The sequence below is a fragment of the Pimephales promelas genome, chromosome 1 (genome assembly GCF_988280905.1).
Source record: "Pimephales promelas chromosome 1, fPimPro1.hap1.1, whole genome shotgun sequence".
NCBI lineage: Eukaryota > Metazoa > Chordata > Actinopteri > Cypriniformes > Leuciscidae > Pimephales > Pimephales promelas.
The window spans coordinates 6,167,447-6,189,734 of NC_142769.1; the positions used below are offsets into that span (position 1 = coordinate 6,167,447).

General features: G+C 41.4%; 1 protein-coding gene across 2 annotated transcripts in view; it reads right to left on the bottom strand.

Annotated features, from left to right (window-relative positions):
• The window catches only part of zfhx3b (zinc finger homeobox 3b), a 280,084-nt gene that overhangs the window by 208,664 nt on the left and 49,132 nt on the right, over positions 1-22,288 (bottom strand). Inside the window, exon 3 of one of the 2 annotated variants that reach the window (XM_089119634.1) lies at positions 14,536-14,606. The gene's annotated coding sequence lies outside the window, so the exon portion shown is untranslated. Of the gene's footprint in view, positions 1-14,535; positions 14,626-22,288 lie in introns of those variants that run through there. The other variant, XM_039669717.2, reaches the window with a different exon arrangement.

The window sequence follows — 22,288 nt, forward strand, 5'->3', positions numbered from 1 at the left end:
ATAAGGGTCTTATCAAGCAAAACGATCGTACATTTAAAAAAAAAGTTTACGTTTTATAAGCTCATTTCTTGGTCGCCTTGCTCTGTTCTGTGATGGTGACTCTCCTATTCGAACGTGTTTATCAAAACGAACGAATCTTTTTCTGAGTCAACTCATTCATTTCGTTCGTTGAATGAACCAAATGACACGAAAAAAGATTCGTTCATTTTTTAGTTCGAACAGGAGAGTCACGAATGTGCATCACAGAACAGAGCAAGGCGACCATTTAAGCTTATAAAACGTAAACTTTATTATTTTCTTTTTAAATGACCCATCGTTTCACTTGATAAGACCCTTATCCATCATCTCAAATCGTTTAAAGTCCTTTGAACAGTTTGAAGTTTGCACTGAAACTGTCTTTTGGACCTTGAACCGTTTGGTTCCCATTGAAGTCCATATGGAGAAAAATGTTTTCATCAAAAACCTTAATTTCTTTTCGACTGAAGAAAGAATGACATGGATATCTTGGATGACATGGGGGTGAGTAAATTATCAGCAAACCAAGGATTGAATGAAGACCTTTTAGGGAACAGAAATTAAGAAAAGGAGGAGGGAGGGAATAAGAGTGAAAAGGCAAGGAAAACGAGACCACCAATTCCTCTGGCCCAGGGACACCAAGACTCAGCAAAGCTCTGGTCTTGAAGACCCCTAGCAAAGCGAGACCTGGCTCAGCTCAGCGTAGATCCATTCGGCATGCAGCCAGACCCGATCCACACGGGACCCGAGTTACCTAAAGCCACCGGCAGAGCAGCCTGGAGCGGTGGCCTCTGGGCCCTACCGCAACTGATGTCTGAAAGACTCTGCCAGGATCCAAACATCAGCCCCTGCCCACCCCCTTTCTCCTTTTCTCATTTTCTCTCTTTCTTCTTCTCCTCCCAAGCATGGGAATTCCAGAGTGACATTATTACTATGATCAAAACAGACCCTATAAATACCAAAAGCTATGATGAATATAACAGCAATTACAGAGGCACCGATAATTAGAGCAGGAGGAGAGGCAGAGATGGAGGAGCAGGCATTGATGTGCACTGTTTTTGTGTTTTAGGGGGTATCTGAGTGTATGAGAAATTAGGGTGGTAAAGGAATTGCTGCTGATGGTATTCCTCTCAAACAGAGCCTGAGGGAACATATACTCTTGCCTTTTGCTCTATCGCTCTGCGCGCTCTCTTTGTCTCTATTCTTGCATCTTAAAAAAGGCATCAAACATCTGTTTTTGTAATGATCACTTAGCCAACAAACAATTAATGGTCTTCCTTCACAGATGTTCCTACAGTTTTTTTTCTCTTAAACGAGACGGCCGGGGCCAGGAGCCTGTCCCAGAGGAGACCCAGTGAACTTACAGCTGCCTCTCTTACTTTTTACTTTTCCCTTGTTCAAGCCAGACCTCCATTTCCTTCCATTTCTTTCTTTCGCTCCCTTTCGTTCCCTCTCTGGCCTGTCCACGAAAGCATTGCGTCACCAGGATTCCAGAGCACTGGCATCTGTTTTTTTTTTTTTTTTTTTTTTTTACGCTTGTGGGAAAATAGCAGCTCATGTTTCCTAAGATGCTTCTTACATTCCTCACCCCGTCTCCAGATCACACGGGCCCAATGAGTGGGCCGCACCAGGAGCACAAACACAGCAGAACGGTTTGATAAAGTATGGAGTTTTACTAGCAGAGAACGAGCAAATACCAAAATGTTTTTTTCTTTTTTTTTTTTGCACATGTTTGTTTTCTGTGCTCAACAAGGTTGTCAAGGTGATATCTAGGACACGGAATAATTGCATATCCATGTAGTGACATTTTTCAAGTTTCATACTCTTCATTTGTATTAATTTGTATAATCAGTATTCATTGAAGTCATTTGCATTCTGGATGCAACCCAAAGGTCAATGCATTTAAAGGCAGTATTAAACCATAATAGAACTAACAAGTGAAAAAAATCATTCAAGAATTTATAGTAACAACTGGCCAAACGGATTCACTGAAACTATGGAAGTCAAAAAGATCCAAAATTGTAAAAGGAGAATTCAGGTCTTGACAGAGTCTGGAAATTTAGCATTGATCCCTTTGATAGTAAATCAACAGCTGTATATCACTGGCTGTACTGGAAATGTTTTCAAAGTACTTACATTTTTTGGAATGGGCAAGGTGAAAACAACGGGCAAAATCCATTTGAAAGTGAGCAACACAATGTCCTACAATTACTCTTGAGTCTTGATCAAATATCAGTAAAAATGAACGCCTAGTTCAGTCATGACACTCTTCTGACAAACTTGGGTGCGTTTCCCGTACAACGACGTAACGCGCTGCTTAGTACGGTATCATCGTTCGAGAAATCAACTAGCAAGTCACGACTGTTTTCTGAAAGCCATTGTCGCAAAGTATCGTTCAACCACGTTGGTTTCGCACGTGGTGGAGTAATAACTACTTTTAATGAAAGTGTTGAGATCCAATTAACGCTAGATTTGTTCATATAAATTACAGACATGTCATCTGAGGACTATTTCAAATTGTTCTCAGTTATTTCGCTTTATTACCAGACTGAATATTTGGCTCGTTCTTACATAGTAGAGCACATTCGCACATGCACACTCTTCAAAATCGGTACTTTAAATCTTTTGACAAACTAAAAGACGTAAATTACATTTGTATGTATTCTAAATAAAAGTCACCCGTTGTACTGAATGTCAGCTTGCTTATTCTGCTCAAGATAAGGATTTCTTACGTCCAAAAGTGATGCGATATAGAAACGATGCCTCTAACCACAGGTCAAGAGCTGTCGTTCAAACCACACAACTTTGCGATGCTGTTTGCGAATGTTTGTTGGAACGATTGTTCGAGACTCGTTGAACTATTCTGATAACGACGGAACTTGCGACCATAGTTGGCTAACGGGCTAACGATGCTTTCGGGAAACGCACCCCTGAATGGTTCTTCCAAATCGGAAGCCTACACAATCAATCTTGTACACAACCAATCATGTTATTTTGTTCCAAAGCTTGTCCAGCTCAAGTACTGCTTGTCCTGATCATTTTCTTTAGGCCTCCTCCTCCCCAGCACCACTTGTCTAGATCTGCTACGAAAGGTTTTTTTTACCGTACTTTTTCTTAACAGCCTCATAAAAGGAAAGTATTGAGTTGCTCACTTTCACATGGGATGATCCTCTGATACCCCTTTTCCACCAAAAAAAGAACTGGTTCGGGACTGGTGCTGGTTCAAAGTTGGTTCGGAGTTGGTTCAACTTGCGAACCGCTTCAGAACCTGTTTGTTTTCCCACTGACTAGAGCACCCAGGGAACGATGTTGTTACGTCACTGTGTGCGTGGCCATACGTCTTAGCTAGAAACGCTTCCAAAGACAACGTTACTTTCGGATTATCTCTAACTCGTGTACCAAGAAAGCTTTAAAAACAATTGAAATATGTAAGTCTTTTAATCTTTTCGTTTGATATGTAATTTTTTTTCTGATAAGTTATGTACCCCTGTAATTGTGTCTTTTTTTCTTTCCATTTATTTGTTCTATATTGTGACTTTTCTTCTTTGCTTATAATGTCTTCAATAAAAAAAAATTACAAAAATAGAAACGCTTGTGTTAACTTCAAGCATAACAATTACAAAGGCGGACTCCATCGTGTTTCTGCAAATGTTTCTCTTGGCTTTGCGATCCTTTATTATGGTCTGAAAAGATGTTTAAAACACATCTAAACCCGGCCCAGCCCCCGATGTAAGCATGACGTGGTAAAAGAACGGTTCTAGTCCAGCAAAGAGTTGGTGCCGCTTTGGAACCGGTTCTCTTGGCCGAGAACCGGTTCTTTGGCTGTCGAAACACAAAGAACTTGTTCGCACGCAGGCACCGGCTCCGAACCGGCTCTCAAAATGCTTTGGTGGAAAAGGGGCTTGAGTAGTGTCTCCTTTCAGCAGTGCCTTCGATGGATGCAAAAATGCTGTTTGGAATTCAGATACAGTATATGTGAAAAGTTAGCTACTACGACTCTAAAAGGTTTTCTGGTTTCCGTCATGTGCACCTTATGTACTGGGCAGAGTTTTCAGATGGAGTACCACCATTATTGGCTTAACTCAATCAAATCTCCCACCCACAACTATCCTTATGCAAAGCCTAGTGGGAGCCATCTCCTGAGCTTAACTCCACAATATTCAATGCATTACAAGGCGCCTTCCTTCTAAATCTTTAATGGCGGGGGGTCGAGTAGGTCCAATTAGGAGTTGTAGTCTTCAGGGTCTGAAGACTGGAGGGGTGAGGGTGGGCAAAGCTTCTTGCATGGACACAGAATGTGAGGACAGGGGGAATAGTCATCAATTAGCACCAATGAATCTTAACCTCGCTAATGACCGCTGGGTCCATGTCTAGAGGTCTGCTGGTGTCTGCTGGGATGGCGGGGGGTACAAGTCTTCATGTACGTCTCTGGACGTCACAGACTGGCCTAAGGCGATATGCTAAGCCCTCCCCCATTTCACACACACTTACTCATTTACCCCCTGTCATAACACCAATTGAGGGATCTGAGCTACATTGAGATTCAATGCATATCCACTCCACGCCACAACCATCCCCACAAGAAACATTATTTCATTTAATATATTATGCATTCAGCTTGAAAAAGTCTGCAAGCCAGTGTGGCATGTGTTAATGTGTGTGTGGGAGAAAAACTCAATTTCCATCTTAGGTCAAGGGCTTTGGCAACCATGTGGCTACACCATGTTTGGGGATTGCAATTTACAATGGTAGGAATATGTACAAAAATTCTTATGGTCCTGTTGTCTGATTGGTCAATACAGCATTCCAGCTGTGTTAAAGATTTAGTACCAGCAAATCATTATTATTGTTGCATGCATGCATAGCTCCGTTTTAGTACCCGGTCGTCATAGTGACGCCTTTCGTTTCTCGTTGCTCCTCGGAAACCAAACAAAGGAAAGTCCGCACCTCCTCGTTTTACCATGGCGTATTTTTCCGAGTTGCCGGGTATTTCTTCCGAGTATTTAAAAATGGCGGGGATATTCTGGATACTCCATCTGGCGCGTGCAATGATGACGCAGTGAATGGTGACGATTCTCTCTGACCAATCAGCAGTCGGCATCGTTTTCACGTCACATTTTAGTATCACGTTAGCTCGCTCATAACCTCGCCAAAGGTGACACTAAAAAAAGTACCCGAAAGCAGGTTTTACACAGTGGAAAACCAAACAAAGGCGAGCCAAGCCGAGCTGGTACTGTGTAGTGGAAAAGCGCCATTATATCAGAGACTGTAAACTTTAGCTAAAGGATGCCACCTAATGAATTTGCTTAGTAAAATAATACAAATCTGTTAACGAAGATATGAAAAGAAATCAACCTTACGCAGACTATATTCACAAAGCATTGTGATTATACTCACAATATTGCATTTGATTATATATTGGACACTTAAGCAACAGTTAAAGTTGTATGATAGTCACTGCTTAAAATATTGAATAAATTGGCATTTTTTGCAACTTTTGTTATTCTGTTTGAACCACTGTATCTCTGATTTAAACAGTGAACCCCAAACTGCACTGAAAACAAGACTAGAGGTCCGATATCCAAACAGTGAATGAGCGCGAGATTGTCCTTGCATCCCTACTGGTATCTGGTTTTCCCGGAGCAACTGGAGGCCTGGAGACAGCTTTGCTCCAGATGTCTGTTGAACAATTTTTGTTTGTTCATGTGTCCTGCTTTATGAACCCTTCCTCAGAGAGGGTTCCCGCTTTCCGCCGGAGTCTTCAAGTGGCTCAATTAGAACACAAGACAGCCCTTGTCTTTGCCAAACTGGAATCAATTTAGAAAAGCAACCATTTCACCTCAGATTAAGCCATCCAGTGTCTGTTCTATGGCATGTTGACCTTTGCTAGGCTCTCTCTTGTTCTATGGAGACTGGCTGGCCAGATGATGCGCTTCCCTAATTAAAGGCCTTGACGTCAAACTCCCAGAGCTGCCTGGGTGACTTATGTTTGAACCCCTAGCCACAGGTCAGCACAAGTCTTTCAGGAATCTCATCGCTGTTTCGTCCACCCAACTCTTTTCTCTCACTGTTCCATTGATTCTCTCGTACTCCTATTAACCTATTAAGCACCCACTCACTGCATTTTAGTTCGAATTTTGGACACCAGCCACAGGCGTCCAGTTTTTTGAAGGCTTTGAAGGCGGTTGAGCCACATCAGGCACTGGCTTCCTTTGACTCCCTCTTCAGACAGGACACCGAGGCCAGAACACTAACAAACAAACAAACACTTTCACTGATCATGAACGGCAAGATCTGACACGTAAGAGAGGCCGAGAACAAAGAAAGGGAGTGACTTCGCGCAGACTTCTTGGACAGTAAGCCAAGACACAGCTAATAGACAGGGCGACCGGTGAAGAGGCACCTCTACATGTTCAACTGAATCCTCTGGCCTTTTATACACACTTGTTTCGTTGCGCTAGGAATGCGCTCCACCTGACCCCAGGGCACTCATCCAATCAGCTCGCTATCTCCTGAAAGGGCCTCCATAATAGTGACATTTTTCCACCTCGTCAATAAGTGGTGAAAGCCAACCTCCACCCGCTACTTGACCATTTAACTTCTTTGTGAAAAGGCCCTTTCTTTCTTCCTTCCTCTATTTCTCGCTGAAATCAATAAAAGTGGAGCGAGGAATAAGGCTGATCCAGAACTCACATTAAGCGAAGCGAGAGAGAAAGAACTAGAAAAAATACACCAAGAGAGAGATGGGGCTTTTCCATAGGCCTTTATACAGCACAGTCCACAAAAGCTCATCATCATCATCAACTCTTTCTTATTATTCAGCACACACCGGCGACACATTTACACCCACAAACACATGCACAGATTTATGACTCATACCATGCATATAGATAAACATACATTTGCACGCCATACACAAAGGGAAATACTTGTAAGGGGGTTCTTTAATATCTGAATACACTTTACAGGGAAAATTGAGACTTTTACTTTAAGTAAGATGTTAAGATGTTTCTCTTCAGACAAAGACCAAGTGAGAAGTCGTAATAATTTCAATGAGATGTAGTAAAAATAAGGTATTGTAAAACGTATAACCCAAACCTAAACTTAACCATAATGCACAACCCCTAAATCGAACCATAATTGAGTATCATGAACCAACAATAAACAAGTTTTGCTAGATGTATTAATCTAGGTTAAAGCTAATTTATAAATACACTATTGTTCATTGGTAACTCATGTTTGTTCTAAATCAAAAAAAAATAAAATGTATTAGTATGTATAAAATAAGCATTAACCATGACTAAGAAATGCTAGTTTGTCAGAAATGTAACCAAATTTCAAAATATCATACTTTTTTTTAAGTTTATTGTTGAGAACATGTGAATATGCTAGCATCCAGCTATGGAGTATCCTTCTGTTGTGATTAAATTATGCTAAATGCAAGAAGAGACAACTTTTATTTATGCATGTAATTGTGCATAGCTATAATAAACACGCAATTGTGCATATATAATCTCTGAGGAATACAGTTGTCCTCTGACGGACAGAGAAAAGGAAAAAACAAGAGAGAACAAGGAAGATTTGAAGAGAAAGAATGAGAGTGTGAACGATAAAAAGATGAATCATTAAAGAGATATCTGCAAACAGACACGCACTCTTGTTAGATTTTCCTTTATTTTGCTGCTAATGATATACACTTGGCCATCACTCATTTGCCAGCGCTGTTCACACCTCATCACTTGTGCACAATGATTGACAATAATGGCGGTAGAGTGAAAACAAAATGTCTCCCAAGGAGGGAGGGGAAGTGGAGGAGAGATGAGCGCGTTAGGTTTCGTGAGCGCACATGGATGCTACGATGAGCATGCCGCTTTGTTTGGTTCCACTGACTGAGCTGAAATTGATTTCTGTGTGAGGCACGCACACCCCAAGCCCCTCTGCATTCTGATGGAATAAATAAAACACCCTCTTATGCACCGTGAGGAAGGGAGGGGGCATACGAAAGAATAGAACGGGAGAGAACAGAAGCAAAAGGAAAATAATGAAGAGTAAAGAAGGAACGGAACCAGGAAAAGGATGGAGAACAAAAAACTGGAGGGAAGTATACAGATCTAGGGCCTTCTTTTACAAAAAGAATGGGTGACCTAGTCTGGTCTACGTAGTATGGTGGTTCTTATCTATGAAGTAGTGAGCCAATAATGGTTGACAGGGTCTTGAAAAGCAGGAAAATACAAAGCCAAACACAATTAATAAAATACAACGCGTATATAATAATGTATCGGCTAACTCAAATGTTGGGTTGTTTTAATCCATCTTTGGGTCAAATATGGACAAACTCAGCCATTGGGTTAAATGTTTAAATTACATTTTTAACCCAACATTTGGGTTTGTCCATATTTGACCCAAATTTCCATATTTGAGTGTAGCATAGTTAGCATAGCAACATACAAATCCTATCAATTTTTAAATAGGGACAAAAACAGTCTCCCAATATCCTTTGTTGGTGACATTAAAGGCTGTGCATCCAGTAATGCAAAATTTTGCACAAATGTTCATGTTTTCATAGTTTTCGTATTTTTAGGCATGTCATGCTAATATTAATAAATTCCAATGGGGTTAGCATTTCAAAGCAGACCTGATGCCTACAAGACGATCTCTGGTCCAATTAGTTAGGAGGTAAGTAGCTTTTATGGTTAATTAAAAACACCACCTTAATTAAACAGACTCCCCTTGATGGCTTGACCAATGTGACTTTGCCCAAGGCTATCAAATACAGTGTTTCAAGGCTAGTGCCAGAGGAGAAGCGCTAGGGCCGCTAAACACTAATGGTGTGAACCTACTTAAAGATAATTTATTAATTAAAAAAACAACAACATTGAAGACACAGATAAGTTCCATGTGGTGAGTGGCAATGCAAAAATGGCACTGAGTACTGAGTCACAACAGTGTATTACATGCTTAAAAGTTGATCGTTGTGCACAGCCGCATAAAACAAGACACTGACAACCTAATAAAGTTTAAAGTAATGATCAACCATTTCATTTACACAGACGCTGCAGTGCTGCCTCTGATGCTATGTTATTAAACTAGCTTATTCCGTTTATTTTGGTGGGTTGGTGGATTCTACAGCTATTATGCAGGATCTTCACAAGGAATTTGAAAACAAACCACCTCAATTTGCTAAAGATTTAAAATGTATGCACTGAAATGCAATCGTGAGGTGCCTAAAGATACTGAATACACCATATGGAAAGGTTATGTTTTTGTGACTGACAACTTTATAGCAATAACCTGTAATCTTCTTTCTATATTTGCTAAACTACATGGGAGCTGCTGATACATTTCAAGAATTAAAGCTTGATGCAGCAGTTTAACTGTTCTAGGTATCTTTCCATCAACTTTCACTCTAAAAAATGGTTTGTTTTAACCCTAAAAACGTATTCTGGACAAATGTGAGCTAAATAGTTTTGATTTATTTTTTTAAAATACTTCCCTTGATCTGAGCGGTACAAGACTTTGGCTACTTTTCCTAAGTTTGCCTCTTGAACACACACAATTTTTTTTGGACTCAATTCTACAATGTTAAGTGGGTGAAAAAAAAGCCCAAAAACAACTCCTTAATCTTGTATTTGGGTCAAAAATGGGCACCCATAGAAATGAATGGGAAAAACTGTAATTTAGAGCATTCTAAAAAAAAAAAGCCAAAATAGGTGACAGCAAAGTCACTTCATCTTTAGGTTTTAGCTCTAAGAACTAATTGGAATGATATTTTAATGTAGTTAAAAAAAATAAATTAAAAAAAATAAGCATAAGTTACATAGAAAATATGGTACTTTTTGAAGTAAATAAATTCAAAAATACCCCCAAAATAAAGAAAAACACCAAAAATGGATAGACAAAACTTTATCAAAGACAGTGATATAACATTTATGATAAATTAAAATTAGGATCACACCTGAGTCCACTGTGCCCACATTTGTCCACAATTACAGGACTATAAAGTGAATACGGTTTGAGGGCTATACCCCAATTTTGGGTAAAATATGGACAAACCCAGCCTGATGTAACCCAATGGCTGGGTTTGTCCATATTTTACCCAAAATTGAGTTAAAACAACCCAGCATTTTTTAGAGTATCATAAAGGGGTGCGGGGATCAGATTTGTTCCTCAAACACCGATGAATGACTGATGAATGCTAATGATCCTGTACTGTCAGGACTGTGGGGATGTCAAGGACGAGTCCTTCTCCATGAATGGAGCTCTAGATGAAAAGATTAGTACTGAGTTTGCGAGGTGGGAAAACTTGTCTCAAGGATCCGCGGCGCCATTCGGAGAAGTGAGATCCCAGCACACACGTGCTCAGGGACAAGGGCAGCACTCAGTGTGTTTTAGTCTGAGATCTCCCAGCACAAGCTCACACGGGAACAGGGGGATCTGTGGGGACGTGTTGTTTGATAATGCTGATATAGTTGGAGCACGGTCCCATGAGTCACACAGAGAGTCGGTGAAATGGAGCAGGGTCCAGAGGGTATTCCATGCCAAAGGGAACCTACAAAGCAGGTGGGCCGGGAGTACGGGCGTCCTCGTGTAAGACGCGAACAAGGGGAGGAGGGACGACATGACATGACACGGGCTCGTTAAGAGCCTGGCACTGCCTGCCGCCTGCTAATTTATGCAAATGAAGGTTACTGACTCTCGGGAGGTGGGATGTGGGACGTGGGGGGGGCGGGTGCTGTCACAGTTTGGCTGGCAGCCAACGGTGTGCAGTAAAACCGGTGCCGCTGCTATACGGTGGCGGCTGGAAAGTTCGCCTGTGCGCCGCAGGAACCGAAGCGGGGAGCTGCGCACCGGAACAGGCGGGCAGAGAGGCAACCAATCACGGGCACGCTGCCTCCTCCACCCTGGCTGAATGGCATCGCCCTCACGGCCCTCCCCTCGCTCACGCTCCTCCTCTCCACCCCATCGCTCGGTTGCCCGGGATGATTTTATAAACATTTTGCCAGCCGATCAATAGCCGTATTGATCAGGCATTGTGAGAGTGATCCGTCTAAAACCCCCAGCAGCCTGCAGCTCTAAGAGAGGGAGGAGCGAGGGAAAGAGAGAGAGAGAGAGAGGCTGCAGAGAGGACGAGGAAAGGGAAAGAGAGAGAGAAGCTGCAGCCACAGAAGAGAGAGGTAGAGGGGAGAGAAGGGGAGATCTCACAGAGAGGCAGAAGGAGGCAGTGCTGAAGGTAAAGCAGTTTGGTGTGGACGTAGAGAAGCGAGCAGAAGCAGCCATTGGGACTGCGTTAACGTGCATTCTAATCGCTTTCTCGTTAAGCCGCGGAAGGGAGGGGTGACTAATGAGTCTCGCCGTAAGTATACAAAATAATTTACGGAGAGAGAGGAAGTGGGCGAGAGAGGTAACGTATTAACGAAAGCAGGCGCAGGTTCGGCCTGGTGAGCAGGGGGAGGCGGAGGTGTGTGATCGCTGTGGGAGATGGTACGCGATTAATTCTGATTGCTTTGTAAATTTAATTATCATTTATTCTCTCTAGGAACCAAAACGCCTGTGGTTGACGGGAACGGAGTCGCGTACCATAAAATTTACCTGCGAACGACTACACCCGGTGACTTCTCGCTCACGAGGAGGCCTGCTAAATACGCCGCTGATCACTTCCGAAGGGAATTCGTGATGAGAAAAACAACATACCGAAATGCATTCGATAGCCTTGAGGATAAATGCGGGCCACTTTGAGGATTTTGGTGCCTCACCCCAACTGTGCGTCAATGGATCATGGGGGAACATTCAAAAATGGGATATTACTCATTGGACGTTTCTCATTATTGGAGTATACACACTTTTAACTTCAAAAGTCTGGATAACAAACTGAACGGAGAACAATGGCTGTTTAGAAAACCAGGCCTGTCTTGCCACTCAGTCACATGACTCACCAGGGGGGGGATCAGACACAAGAGCCCAAGGGAGGCCTGTATTGATCCAGACCAAAGTGTATTTCGGCAGCGCTGTGGTTATGCTCAGGGCTGATTGAAGATCAGGCCTGGTCTTCAGGCCATAATAAAGAGAACTGATGCAGGATGTCGGACCACTGATCACCTATCAGCTCCCAATCTAAAACCAAGTGAATGAAGCCCTGTCTCTATTTGAGTAATGGAAATGTACACTTTAACACACACAATCTCTGGCATGACACCATGCTGGCTGTAGTTGCCAACCAGCATTTGAAACGTGGATCTAAAAGAGATACAGTGCTATAAAAACCTATATTATGGAGTTGGAGACAACAGTGGATTGTGATTATGATTGAAACTTACTCAAGTTGTTCCAAACAAGCAGGATATTCAAGCTTCTTTTCTCAATACAGTGAAAGTGGATGGATGGGAATCAGAGCTAATGTGATCACCACTTTCAATGTATGGAGAAAAGCAGCTTGGATGTTCTGTTAAATCCACACAAGAAACGACATAAGGGTGCATTTTCATTTTTGTCTGAACTATCCCTTTAAGTGGTTACACAGACACACCACAGTTTATTAGCATGATTATGTTCTCTGTGCCTGATTCATTGGAGTAGGTGCTACATTAGAGAACACCAAAAATACCAAAACACTCATAAAACTAGACCTTAATAGCTTAAGTTTAGATTCAGGTTTAGGCTGTTAGTATCATCCACTGACTTCTTTTAAAGATTGAAAAATATATTATTGTGCAATTTTAATGTTGCGAACACAGTATTTTTTTTTTTTTTAGAGAAGTATGAAATGAATACTTAAAGGATAATTCCGGAATTTAACACCTTGAGTCTATTTTGTAGTTTGTTCTGAATGAAATAGAGTGGTGGAATTAGAAATTTTTTCGACTTTTCGACTTTTTTAGAATCGCCTGTGACAGCTTTAGACTGGGTGTCTATGGGCATGCACAAATATGTCCATAAAACAACCCTTAACGTTCATTTTCAAAACTGTGCAACTCACAGAGTGGTTGGTGGTGTTCGTTGATGTTCTGAAACAAGTAGCGTAGAGAAATACCGTTTCTGTCGTGTTTTATTTGTCATTTTTTTAAATCGCATTGATGTCTGCTGGAGGACTCAGTGTTTGTTGATATTACTGCGCTAGCTACCGGGAACGGAAAGGGGTCTGTTTACATTTGGTTGTAGTCTTTTCGCTCGGTTCTCCATCTTGCCGTATTCGACTGTGTCTGTGACTTTTTCTTACGGTGCGCTAGACACCGTGTTCTGTACAGCGTTCTGGTTGTCGCCATCAAGTGGTCGGGAGTGTGCTAACGCTTCAGACTCAAATATCGAGCGGAAGTTTATACGCGGTTGTGAGGTATCTGAATAAATAGTTCCACAATAGCAAACAACACTGATTGAAAGCATACATTACGCCGATATATTTGTTTTTAATCATCAACGAACACAACCAACCACTCGGTGAGTTGCACAGTTTTGAAAATGAACTTTAAGGGTTGTTTTATGGACAGCCAATCTAACGCTGTCACAGGCGCTTCTAAAATAGTCAAAAAGTCGAGACAGGACCCATTGTCAAAATTTCTAAGTCCACCACTCTATTTCATTCAAAACAAACTACAAAATAGACTCAAAGTGTTAAATACCGGAATTATCCTTTAATATTAATTTATATAAAAAAAAACACCAATTAGTACACGCAAGCTTTATTTTTTAACTCAATGGCCTCATCCTATAAGCAATCTGCAAAACGTCGTTTCACTTTAAGGAGCACGAGAAATGTACTTGCGAAGAATGGGAGAAATAAAAAAAAAAACAGAATTAATTGTGCATAAATCCTTAACAAGTCAATAAATTACGCCAATTAGTAAACGCAAAACGGAGATAGCTCCCTCGAGACTGGTGCAGAAAAGCTTCAAAACGAAGGGATCATTAGTAATCTGTGCTAATGCCACCACAAGTAAAGGGAAAAAAGACGGATGCATGAGGGAATTACAAGACGAATAAGTGAACAGGGTGCAATAAACAAGGATAAAAACAAAATAAGAAATGATTTTCACTTCCTTAGGCCAGTGTTGCAGCAGACAAATATGTCAGTGGGCCACAATACGTGCACACCTGTGTGTATCTGTGTGATCAATAAGAGCCTGTGGCAGTGTGTGTCTGCCAGTATGTTAGCACTACATTACAACTGGATTACAGAGATTCCATTGCAATGTGCGTGCGGAGGGAGCGTGGGTCTGGCCCTGAGACAGGTCCACCTGTGTTTATGTGTGTTAACCAGCTGTAACAGTTCAGACTACTACTCATCGCACTTGTTATCTAAACACTGCGTAAAGACCTGAGAGGCCACTGTGAGTTTGTCTACGAGGGTGTTTTTCCAGATCTGTCATTTTTGGAGTAGGATAGTCAGATAGTTTCGATTTGACACGTGGACCTGTGATGTGACGCTGTCACTCAAGTCTTGCGTGTGGTCTAAGCGGGTGTAAAGACTCATGTTAGCCTCATTCACTCAGGTGCTGCTGGGAAATCTGTGCGAGTGGGCGTACGTACCGGCAGGCCACCGGAGATCCAGCGGTGTGCACCGTTCAAACACCGTCTCCCGTCACAGAGCGGATCCAAACCTAGAACACAGGCACGCAGAAATACAAAAGAAAGACGTGTGAGACATAAAACAAGCAGATGCAATGGGACAGAGTGTTTTTTTTTTGGATATTAGTGACAGAGCATCTCAGAAGCATGAGTTTTTGCTTTCACATTTTCCGCGCAGTGCAGCCGACGCGCCCGGGCCTGGTCTAATTGTGCCATTACTAATTCATGTTTATTAATGCAGCGATGTGGGAAGGTGGCGGGGACAGATCGCTGCTGTTGCTGCGGTGCAAGTTTGCATGCGCAACATCAGCTCGGGATCCAAATAAGCGCATGCACAAACACTGCTTACCGCCGATGCCAGGTTGCATGTGTTTCTCAGGCCTGCTGGCATAGACAGAGGGTTGGAGGAGGGGCTGCTGATGGCCCCGTGCCAAGAGCCTCGCGTCCCCCTGCGCCCTTGGGCATCTGTTGTAGAGTTATTGTTTTCACTGGCACGCAATTAGTAACACTACACATTTATTTAGCCCTGCTCTAATGCTCCATAATTAGCTTCAGGCACCCCAAAGAAGCACCGCCTTTCGTGATTCAGCACAAGCGACGGGAACGCGGGCCAGAAAAGTGGAAGAAAGCGCGAGAAAGAGAATTACTAGAGTTGCTAGCAGGGCCAGCTTGTGTGTTGGCTCAGCACTTCTTAAGAGCTCTTTAGGGGCCTGTTGGCTGAGCAGTGCGTGCGTACAGGGAGGAAAGGGCAAACACGAAGCGGTTACACTTTTATAGAATGCTTTGTGGAAAAACACCCCTGACACACACCTCAGCACTGCAGCCCTGTTTGTCACAGGGCCCAAGGGGCCGCACTGGCCTCTCACATGACTGTGAGCAATGACCTTCCAGGGCAGCAGTTTAAGAGAGTACAGCAACCCCACCTCCTCTCCTGTGCTGCTCTCTGGGAAATGGAGTCTCACACCAGCAAACATATGGGCTGAAATGGAGATGAGAACATGAAACAGAGAGAAAAGTCAGACACATAAACAAAGAGTAAACCCCATCAAGATTTTCTGTTTAATTTTACGAATTGCCAATAGAATTTGCCCCGGGATTTTGTCAAGAACACTGTAAAAAATTAACATGCTTTATCTGATCAATAGAATTGTGGCAACAGATTACAAGCGATATTATTAATTAAATTTGACAAATTAGAATTGAGCAATAATTAATCATTAATCAATTAACCATTTAAAACGAGTAAAGTTCACACCAAAAAAATTAACAAAAATATCTCACTACACTGTAAAAAAAAACTAAAAAAATGAAGTAACCTGGTTGCCTTAAAATTTCTAAGTTGACTGAACTGGAAAAAGTGAGTTAATACAATGATTCATTTAATCATCAGAAACTCAAAATAATAAGTTATCTCAACTAGATAAATTATTTAAGTTGATTTGACAAAAAAAAAAATGTTGTGATAACAAATCTTGAAAATATATATTTTTTTACAGTGTAACAGACAGACGTCAAAGATTATTGCCAACATTGAAGACACCTGATGTTAACAAGCAGAATCACTGAAGGAGAAAACCGTCATTTTAAAACAAACCTAATACAAACACTGATCACCAGTGTTGGGAGTAACGCATTACAAAAGTAATACATTACAGTAACATATTACTTTTTGCTGAAACCCAGTAGTGTAAGGCATTATTAATCAATTTTCAGTAATATTTTACTCGTTACATGTTCAGTGAGGCTTGTATTACAGTGTATTGTCTGCTTTTACTTCTTAAAGGCAACAGACTATGTGAAAGTTTTAAAGCAGTCTTTTAGTGCCAGTTCAGAGCGGTCGCGTCTGTAACATTGTTTTTTCCTCATAAATGCGAACACGAAAACTAAAATAAAATGAATATTTTAAGTTCTATGGAGACTGCAGAGCCAACCCTTCCTCATCCGATTTGTGCAGTGTAATTAACAGAATTACAAAAAATATATTTTGCCTCCTATTTTTTTGTCACGCATGAATGTGTGTCTTTTCCCTAATATTAAAAATAAAACATAGACTGATATTTGTCTAATGTCTGGAGTCCTTTAAGGAAGTAGCCTATATACGTTTCAATACATGAATTTTCTGAGAATTTTTATTTCAAGTTTTGACTGCAAATGTCATGTCCATAATGATGGACTTCAATTTTAAATAATTTATCCTCAACTAGTTTTGTGGTGTAGGTCTACGTATTTTATAAAGTTAACTTCAAATAATACTAATAGCCTAATTTAAAGATAAGGCAGCATTGGATATGGACGGTAAGGAGAATAACGCTGGAGTTGGAAGAGGTGTGTCGTGATTCTGTAGGTTCGTGGATCTGAGTCGTGTGGCGAATCGCGATTTCGGTTTCATATTGCATATCGTTACAGCCCAAAAGTTAAGTTCTACTTAGTTATTTTGGTGAAAGTAACTCAAAAGTAATACATGAGTAATGTAACGCATTACAATTCTGGGACAGTAATATTGTAAGATAATGAATTACTTTTAAATAACAGTAACAAGTAATACCTAATGTATTACAGTTTGAAAGTAACTTGCACAACACTGATCACCATAATGGTGACTTCCAATTATTTATTTATTTATTGGTAAGTTTTACTCATTTTAAATAGTTAACTTTTAAGTAATTAATTTGATTAATTATTACTCAATTCCAATTTGATTTGATAAATATTTACTGTAATAATATTGCTTGTAATCTGTTGCCACATTTTTCTTTTTGATTAGATAAAGCATATTCATTTTTACAGTGAATTGCCAATCTTTTTTAAAGCATGAATTTGATTTTAATTGACACTCAATTGCATTAGAATGTTGCCCAAAATCTAGTAGATTTTGCCTGGAATTTCCATTCTTTGCAAGTAAAATAACCAATGAGTGTTTTTACATTTTTTGAATTTGTAATGAAATACGCTCTACTAATTCACATAACGTTTTTTCAAGAATTCCCATTAGATTTGACCAATGATTAGCATTAGATTTTTAAAATGAATTGTCATTGGATTTTGACAAGTATTGCCAATAATGATTATTTTCAATATTTTTTTCATGAATACATTCGATTATTTTGTTATTTGGTTATGCTATTACTTTTTTCTTTTCTTTTTTTTTTTTTACAAAGAATTGCCAATAGATTGTTAAAATTGTACATATTTTAACTATAACCATATATTGAAAAAAATTGGCAATATTTCCATGAAAAAATATAGTTTTGCCAACACTATTCATTAAATCTTTCCAAAGAATTACCTTCAGTGATAGTAACTGCCATCTGGCTAGTATATCTACCATATAGATTGCTGATAAAAACACACAAAATGAATGTTATTGTTCTGTGGGTGTATATATGTAATACTAAAATGCTGTGAAGAAAATAAATATAGCAATATCCGGAAACGTTATGTGCCTCAATTTTCCGCAGTGAAGCTGATGGCTCATGTGTAAATGTATATTGTTTATGGAAACAAAGGTCAAAACCAAGTTCAAGTCAATGCGCATATTGCATACATATTCATGCGCTGGCTATATCAATCTATTTCAGCGGAGGCTAGTGGGCGGAGTCAGCTGATGAGGTCAAAAGGGACACAGACACATGAATTTCAGAAGCTGCATCGTACCTGGACGCACTCATTACAGACTAAGCAAATAAAGCAAAAGGTTGACATACAATTCCAAAATGCACGAATTTATAATGTTGTCATAGGAAATTCATTCAAAGCATAAGCTATTTTCCCAGCTGCCTGCCATTCTGAAAAGACAATACTCAATGGAATCGAATTAAAGAAGTGCATTTGGTCTTATCAAAAGGGAAAGGTCCTTGTCCCCAGAAATCACATTCAGCAAAACTGACCCCTGACCCATTTCATTTTAGTATGACCGCCATTATCCAGTAGAAAATTAGAAACGTGCTGCTATTGTCTGGTCCCGTGGTGAAGGCGTGGTTACGAAAAGAGTCTACAAAAGAGCAGCAACTGGACCATTCAAGAATCTTAAACTGAAAGACTACATGCTACCTGACAGAAGCATTGGTCTGCCGTGTGTGTGTTTATCTTTGCAATGCAATTTTGCTTCATTTTGCAAAAAAGACTTCAAAATTCAAAATAAAGACAATGAATCATCTAAATTCGAGACGCTCAAGTGCCAAGAAGGAAGGGAGAAAGTGGGATGTCTCCGGTCTCCATGGGCAACCAGGGTTACGCTGTCTTTTCTTGTAAACATAAGGAGAATAAGGACGAGGCGTCTTTTGGTAACAAAGCCATTACATGTCAATGAGTGAAGGGGTGACATGGTACCACACAGCTTCTCTGCATGGAAGCGCACTAACTCGCCCATAAATATGCAGACGGATCGGATGTAATGTCCCTCTTTTCAACAATAAAAAAACACTACTGCATCAGTGCACACATTGAAAATCTGAAACGAAATTTACTTTTTGTCCTCTGAAACAGCAGGGTTTCAGACTTCTCGTCTCACGTATGCACCTCCCCAAAAAATATGTGAATATATTAGTCATATTTTTGGGTATGTCTGTCCATTCTAATGCACATGTGCTAGATGCGAGGGGGCACAGTCAGGATGCAGACGTTTTAAATGTTATATTTCCATGATTGCTTCTCGTTCCCCATTTCCTGTCCATTGTGAGGGTGCGGGAGGCATTGTGTGGAGCGTCTGTGCGTGCGCGGGGCGGGCCGGTTCAGAAAGGACATCCCCCTGGGATCTCAGAGCAGCCCCATCTTTTATTAATCAGAGGCCCCTGCGCCACACTCCACGCTTATCACATTTAACAGCCTCGGATGGAGATGCGGCTCTGGGTGGGGTGCCTCTCCGCTCGAGCCATCTAGAACGCGTGTATGTGGGACGGGGGGACCATCACGCACCTCCATCACCCAGCTATTGGGCCGAATCACAATACAGCAAATTACCTTCTGCTGACAAGAAAAAATGAGCAGGTCTTCTGTATGGGAGGGGGGGGGGGGTGCCAAGAAGAGGTGACACATTGATTGCTTAGTATGCGTATCCTGCGGGCACGGGGTTCGCAGTCTTCCTCCTTTATATAAATGTAGAAGCAGGGGAACAGAGCAAGTGGAGTGGAGGAGAAATTGAAATGCCATGTTAGATTGGAGGGTCTGCTCTCAAACTGGGCGGCCCGACCAACGAACGCACAAACACAAAGGTCTCGGGCGAGCGGATGAAAAGGTAAGGTCCGTGTCATGCACACAAGGCTCTAAGATGTCGTCCCAACACCCTTCCCTTTGCCTCGTTCGTCCTCTTTCACCCTCCCCTCCTCGTCTCATGTATGTCGTAGCTCAGATGAATCAGTGTCAGCGGTGTTGAGAGCACTTACTGTCAACCCCAGCGCCCCGGGCCACGCCACTGATGGACACAAACTATAAAATATCACCCCCCTGGGGAGACATTGTTCAAACTCTCCCCCACAGCCCTGAGGTGAAGAGCTCACTCTCTCTTTCTGGAACTCACTTTCTCTCGGCCTGTGCTTGTGGTTTTGGATGACTTACATGTAGATTCTCGTGGCCGTTAAGCCAAAAGCCAGTTTCTTCGGGAGTGGGGCGATTGAGATACAGCAGTGCGGCTCGAACCCTGTCAAATTGTCGGACTTCTTTGTGCTGCTCTACGCTGGAGCCTGGTTAAATGACACAACAGGAATCGTAGATCTGAGACCTCTGACAGCTGAAGACTAGAAGACAAAAGCAGAAATCTTGATGTCCACTCCAGGTTTAAATAATGTAGCAGGGTGCATGCTGGGATTGCCATCAATCCCAGTCTCTGATGATGGCACTTATTTCAGCTGATAAGTGGAATGGAAAGCGAGAGGGAGCCGAGGCAGACTGGAAAGGGGGAAGGGAAAGGAGAGAAATGCCCCCCTCCAGTCTCTATGGGTCATTGGGCTTCAAATCTGCTTTTTGCATTGCAAGGTCAAGAACCAAAACACTTTCTCTGTTGAAGTGCGCATGCTTCTATATGAATATGTGAATAAATGTGTACAGGGGTCAATGACATGACCCTAGTTATCATTAAAATGAAATAAAATGAATGGGGGGGGGGGGCATAGTCAAAATTGCCAGGGTAATATAACTTTTCTGATATCATAATAAATAAAAAAGAAAGTATTGCTAAACATCACTGCAAATATGTTAATTTATCTCTAATATTAGTTCTGATGCAACAGTAAGACACAAAGCCATGCTTCCTTCAAAACAGCAAAATGTCATAAGAGACTGTTAAATGACCTCATGTCTCAACGAACATAATATTACAATAATAATGAATGTAATCAACTTGCAAAGCTCGCTCTTGTACCACCAGATTCACTTTTAGCATTGATAGTGTTGACATAGGCCCCGTCCACACTACTGCGTTTTCGTTTAAAAACGGAGAATTAAAACGAATATGATCTCCGTCCATACAGCGTTTTATCTGCGTATTAGTAATGATCTCCATCCACATTAAAACGACTGAAAACGTGGATCACGTGACCATTCACCAACACTGGGCATGCGCGTGCCGGTGTAAACAGTGGTTGACGAATCAGGGAAGGATACGTCATGACTGATAACATCCAATCAGCCAAGCGTCAGCCCCTGCGTCAGCGTCCTACGTTTTGTCTCGTCCACACTAAAACGCCCTCCGGAGATTCAAAACGAAAAACGGAGCTGCAGCGTTTCTAAACTTCTCCGTTTTAGGTCTTCGTTATTCCCGTTTTAGTCCGGAGATGCAAACGTAGCAAAAGGTCTCCGTTTTTAAACGAAAACGCAGTAGTGTGAACGAGGCCATAGTCTGAGGAGGTGAACAGAATGTCGCAGGTTGCCATCTCGTAATTACGGTTATAAAACGATTAGTTCCAATCCTTGATTCTGATTGGTCAATAGCTGTGCTTTATTTATGATAAAAACATGGCTATGACCGCTTCACCCAACGGCTCTATTTATCACTGCGCAACACTGGAGTTCCTATGTTGTTTTTATTTGAGCTTTCATGCATGTTACACATTGGAACGTTGTTGCCGTTCACGGTCAGGGACTATTTTTTTCTAGCGGAAGGTAGGCTTTTAGTGAATTTACTTCATGAAGGTTGCACTAATACATTTTTTTTTTTACTTTAATATTTTTATTGTGTGGTAACCGTTTTATAAAAGCAATAAGGTACGAAAAGCTGTGTTGTATCGGCTGAAGGGCGTTGTAAGGCACGCCGGAAACTTACGATATGACATGAACGCAACATAAGTTCGTTGTTTTGGTTCAGGAGAAACTGTAAAAGGCGGTTGCTGTTTGTTGTTTCGCCGTATCTAAACTCTGCATAGCCTTACAGAACGTGCTGATGACTTGTGATGTCTATGCGAGCAGGTGCGTGGAGGTATGGAAATACACATGCTGACAGGCGGATAGGATATCGTATCTTTGCATTCGGACCGAAAGCAATGATTGGACGAACATTCTTTGGTCCTGAGACTTCCACAGACAATATATGTATTTTTTAGACCACTTCCAGTGTTGGGAAAGTTCACTTTCTACATGAACTAGTTCAAAGTTCAGTTCACACATCCTCGTCATAAAATCCGTTTAAATCATCATACGACGCCTACTCGCTCGCTTCTTTGTCGACGGCGGCCGCGGTGCGACACTGGCGTATTGTGTAGCCAGATTGGGTGTTTTTTCGCTA